Below are 6,000 nucleotides of genomic sequence, written 5' to 3'. Positions count from 1 at the left end.
ATCTCGGCTTGGAGCATTAAGCATTGGTCTCCAACATAAGAAGGGGACTTCCTCTTACCCTCTCACATCTAAGGCACAAGATTACTATCTGTTGAGGCCGGGCAGAGAAACATCCCAGGGTACTGTCATGAGGACACCCGGAGATGAACTGGAACTAGTCATGCTCTCCATGTTCTTTCATTCCTCTGCGTCAGACATCACAGAAACAAGAGCAATGTTCACACAGCTCATACACTTTGCACCCCCACAGTCCTAATAGTGAAAAATCAGAATGTTAGCCACATGTTTGCCTCCAGTTGTCAAAGCCTACCAGTCGTCCTAGGTCTCAAGCAAAGAGTTCAGCCGAAGAAGAGGGACCAAGAGGCAGCAAGGATTCTTGCGACCATCCATGTAATTTTAGAGAAAAGGGCTCAGCACTGGAGCAGTGGCTCAGTGATAAAGAAGATGCTTCTTGAGCAAACATGAAGACCCGAGTTTGGATGCCCAGCACCCATCGAGAAGGCTAAGTGTGGCTGACTGAATCAGGAGAGAGACTCTCCATGGGGAGGTGAAGATAGGAGAAGCCCTGGCTTTCAGAACAGCTAGGCCTGCCCAGTTTGTAAGCTCTAGGAGCAGAGACCTTGTCTCAAGTAGAAAAAGAAGTAAGTGAAGTGACTGAGAAAGACAATTGACGTGTACCTCTGACCCACACAAGCATAAACATCACGCTCACGTGCCTGCACGCATGCTCATACCACAAACAAATTTAAAGGGCTACCACTGAAGCCATTTGTCCCAACCCACTGCTGTCCCTTGCTTTGTTCAGGAACAAAGAGGTGTTTATAAACATAATTAAAAGGAACTTTTACTTAAAACTTAATGGGTGAGTTTTTTTCAGGGTTGTTTTGAAGCTTGCTGTGACTTGAGGAACACACCCTCACCACATTCCCCTATTAGAAGAAATAGTATCTAATAACCAAATCTTCTAAATTCATCATTTCTACCGAGAAAGATTAATGTAAGCACATGCTGATGTGACATTTGTCACAATTTGGGTCACTCTAAGTTTCCTTTGCTGGTGTGGAGGAACGGCACTCCCCAAAGAATGGCCTGCAATTTCTATGTCTTGTAAATGCTAAAATATTGCTATCCACATCTACCCATTCATGTGGGTGGCCTGATGATGCTGGCTTCTGAGCTCTCACAGGTGACTAGAAACAGAGCTTGCTACAGAACCTGAGGGGAACTGGTTTTTACCAGTTGAAGAAAGAGAGCTCAGACAAGGTTTGTAACTCTGCCAAACCTTAAGTAAGTTTGTAAACATCATCATAGAATATGCTACGATGTTTACATCGCATCTTTTATTATTAAGGACTACTGTGGAAGTATGAGCAGAGCCTACTTCTTAAAATATTTTTATATAATAGCTATGGCATTCAATTATACAATACTAATTGTGCTAACTGTACCAAACCCCAGTCTGTTTTACGACTGCTTCTCCCGCTGAGCTCGCAAACTCTACATAAACACCATCTGTATCAAACATAAAACTCTTAGCTACCCTAAGAACACAGGCTTACCAAATGTAGCTTATTAATTCTGCGGCCAGCCAGTTTCATGGCTGATGTTTGAGTTCCTACCAGCTACCTCACCCAGATGATCTTCCCATGCTGTGTGTACTCTTGTCTTCGACTTACGGGCAAGGTACCAGGGTAGCCAGGCTCATTGCAGGCACCATGACCCAGGTGCCCAGAATGTTGGCTCACATTTGCACAATTTGTTTTGCATGGAATGCATTTTGTTCTGCAGAGTTTGCTGATTTCCTGTGTTTGGGGAGAGAGGGAGGGAGGGAGGGAGGGAGGGAGGGAGGAAGGGAGGGAGGGAGGGAGGGAGAGAAGGAGAACTCAGGAAGATAAACTAGCTAACAGTTGAACTTCCTCAAAGTCCCTTTGTGGAGTGTTGGCAAGATTGCACCTCAAGACCTCAGATGAAGCTTGCTCCTTGCCATAAAAATTATTTAAAGGGGGGATGTAGCTGCTTAAAACAAAATTCTGAAAAGTTCTTGTCCAAGACAACTAGAAACTTTACTCAAGAAGCTGAACCAGAGAATAACAGCAAAATGCTTGCTTTTTTGTTGTTGTTGTTGTTTTTGTTTACTTGCTTTGTCCAACCAACGGCCAGCTGTTTTCCAGCAGTGTGGAAATGTAGACACACTCTACCAACGAACAGAAACATCTTAGCAGGAAGAAAGCCAGTTGAATCCACCAAAGACTGTTTGTACCCAGTTTCAAATGCATTGTGTTTGGATTGGGGCTTCTGACGATCTAAAAGCAAAAGTGATCATCAAACCTGAGCATATTTAAATCTTGTAATAGTTCACTGACAGAAGTCCTGGTCTTCCTGTCAATCAAGGTCTTAGGAGTTAAGCCACTTTGGGAGATGCGAAGGGTTGGAAAGACTATAGAGCGAAGGCATGGAATCGGGTTCTGCTTTGGAAATAACTGTGGTTGGACTCAGGTTCATTGGCCAGACAATGCTGATCATCATTAACAAGTTGCCAGCTAGGTGTGCCAGTGCTTGGGCACGGTTTATAAAAATGTTATTATGGAAAAAATAGTGTCTTTTCTTCCAGGTAACTGTCCCACCATTCAAAGACGGATGTCTTAATTTGGCATCCAAAAGCACACAAGAGGTCAGACTGTATGTAGGTAATTTCCTCAGATGCTGTTATTTGTCCCCAGGGGCTCCACGTGCTCAATACCAATTACAGAGGAGAGGATTAAGAACAGGCAGAAAGGGGTGAGGAGCAGCCCAGCAGGCCTGAGTAATTTGGACTAAGATCTTGTGTCAAATTTGCAAATTACCAATTAAGGCAGGTTTAGGACATGTCATCATTTCTGCTCATTGTGACAAAGGGAAAATTAAGACTCTCCCTGCATGTTAGAGGGATGTCAGCAGTGACATATAACAAGAAATGTTATCAAAATGCATCGTTCTTGGTTACAATATCCTTGGATGCAAGGCAAATGGATTGGAAAGAAAATGTAGGGCAGAAATCTGAAAATAAATCCAAGACCCAGATCTCAAAATAACTACTCTGGTATTGAGTCTAGATAAGTCACTCAAAGATCGAGCAAGTGAAAGCTCACAGAATGCTCATGGCTGGCCTTCCATGTAGGTATGTTTAGAATTCCAGTCTACTCAATCTTGGCAAGTGACCAGTTACAAGGTACTTTTAGTCCTTTATTTAAAATCAAGACAATAATAAAATTTGTTGACAAGAGTCATATATTGCATTTGACAAGTAGTTGGATCGAATTCCTCATACCCAGCAAAGGCATGTATTTCTCAGAGACGGAGTGAAAACTCCTAAAGGGTAATGCAGGATGCCTGCTGCCAGGGACACATACTCCTTCTACCCTTCCACATTAAGCAGATCAATTCCCTGGGCTCCCTAAATCATGCATAACAATGCACATCCACTTGAAGGTCACTCTATACCATCTTCCTTAAAACTTCCTCTTCCTTATATATGTGAAGCAATATAGAATCCACCTTGCCATTGGCTGGGCACCTAGTGTCCTGATACTTGAACACAAGTCAAAGCCACTTGCCAGAATACAAAATAATGACAGAAAGACAGGATGGTAGCGAAAACAATCAGACTGGAAAGTATTCACACCAAAATAAAGTGCCATGTGGCACTGTGCCCCGTTGAGAACATGGGTTAGGTGGCGCTTTGCTCTGGCTTGCTGCTTGCCTAGCCATGGGGAAAACATGGATTAATTACTCTGTTTAGTGTTGTGATGGATTTCTGTCACCCATCTACACCCACAAGCATCCATTACACATCCTACACACGAATACATAAACACACATACAAATGCCATGGATATTCAAGTACTTGAAATCGAGTAGAATTAACAGGACACTAGAGTGAATTTCCATTGTCATTTTGTGCCTCTGCCTCTTGGGAATAATTAGGGGAAGAAGCCTCAGTTCCTTTCCGTGCCTCAGTTTCTTCATCTATTACGTATTAACTCTAACCTCCCCCCCACCGCCATTCCTGGCTGAGATATGGAAGAAGTCATTCATGGTAAACTGCTTTGCAAAGTACAGCATGCTATACAAGTGCTAGGGATAATGAGGCATTTCACAAAAGAGCATCATCATTCGTTTGCTGTGAGGTGTGGGTCCACACGCCAGCCTGTCTGTAAAGGTTCTTCTTTGAAATTAAATTGAGACTATAACCAGCACCCCCTGCAAACCCCTGGTGCTGCCTGAGGTTTGACTCAGCAACAAAGCCAAGGCTTCTTTTCATCCTCTGTCCTGTTGGAGTTCAAGCTCTGAGAGGAACATTTTACCAGCAGTGAAAATAGCCTTTTATTTTATTTTATTTTATTTTATTTTTATTTTTACAGCAGACTTGAAAACTGATCTCTCTTGATGCTAACATAAGGATAAGGTTAGTCTACTGTGACCACCAAGAAAAAGGAAAAGGCCTTGATTTGGCTTCTTTTCATGGTGGGAACATGGAACAATGTGGAAACCCAAAAATTGGAGAACATTCTCAAATGGGGATTTCTTTTTCTTTCAGGTTTACATGTCAACAGGGTCATGCCCTTTTTGTACTCAGCCCTGCCTTTCTCACATGAACACCTTCAGAACTCAAGTTAAACAACTCCTCAGCAGATCATCTACAAACCCCCTTTCCTGGCCTTGCCCCTGCTCACCTCTGTGTGAACAATGCATGCCCACATCTGTTAGCTCCTCTACTGGTGCCACCCAGTGCCCATATTGCCAACCTGACTCTTTTCTCCAGCCCTCCCTTGGGCTGGAGATATCTCCTCTTCTAGGTCAAGACTTCCATGTTGGCTTCTGACAACCTCCCAACTCCTAAGGCCACTCCTAAACATCTGTAATTCCAGGCAGCTTTCTCTATTACCCCTAGCCAATTGCAATCTCTCCCTTTCCTAATGAGAATTTTCATTTGCTCAGATTAAAAAGGAAATCGCACACATTTGTTTTATGTCTCCTGTTGGCACACCTCATCATTCTGGGTGGTGGTACCTTCCCATCCCCAAGGGAAAAAAATGAAACTCCGGTGAAGGATGGCCTGTTATGATTTTTTAAAATCTTTATTAGGAAAAATTTCAAACATCTACCAAGTAAACAGAAGGTGCTATTTATCTCTGCCTTTCCTTTGGGACCCATCACAGGGTTCTGCATGCTGCAGAAGTAAATTTAAGTAATTAGGGCCTAAGGCAAAGGGAGCTGTCTGCCTGCATATCTGTTTCCACATCTCCCAGGTGGCTTAGCGTTTCCTCAATAACATACACAAGCAAACACCTGTAGGCTCTTGCAGTCTACACAGATGAAACTCGGCCACCAGCTTTAGCATTCAGGGGACATGTGTATCCTTGAGGGTAAGTTTGAAGGATATAGAGAAAAAATTATGGGGTTATGACTATTTTCTAAGAAAATTCAAGTCTGGTTGAGTAGTACTTGTGTAGTAGCCTTTGAGGGACAACCTATTCTGTCTCAGAAGTGTAGGGTTGTTCACTACATATTACCGATGACAAGAAGTCACTTTTCAGCTATATTTAGTAACTCCCGCAACCTCAGATTCTTATGTCTATTATTTTAGAATAATATTCTTTTAAACTTGAGCCTACTTACCCATTAACTTTAATGTTTTCATTCTCCCTACATGTGTGTGTGTGTGTGTGTGTGTGTGTGTGTGTGTGTAGCAATGAAATCCTTAAAGTGAACAAGAATTCCAGAGTGATGGGTTACACATCCATGCTGTGTCATACGCAATTAACTCAAATGGACTGTACAGTCCATTATTCTGTTAGTGCATGGAAGATCAATAAATATGGGGAAAAAATCCACCCTAGCTCTCTACTTTCCCATCCGTTTCTACTAGGGCTGAGCCGGATCATGCTACTGTGATGTGTATGCCACAGCTAAGGCAGGCAGGTGGTGCATAGACACCATTCAAACTTGGCCTATTCAGTC

This window comes from Mus caroli, unplaced genomic scaffold (genome assembly GCF_978045245.1).
Source record: "Mus caroli unplaced genomic scaffold, Mus_caroli_1 scaffold_10, whole genome shotgun sequence".
Lineage (NCBI taxonomy): Eukaryota > Metazoa > Chordata > Mammalia > Rodentia > Muridae > Mus > Mus caroli.
The sequence above is the reverse complement of the archived record's forward strand: the minus strand, read 5'-3'. Positions refer to the sequence as shown.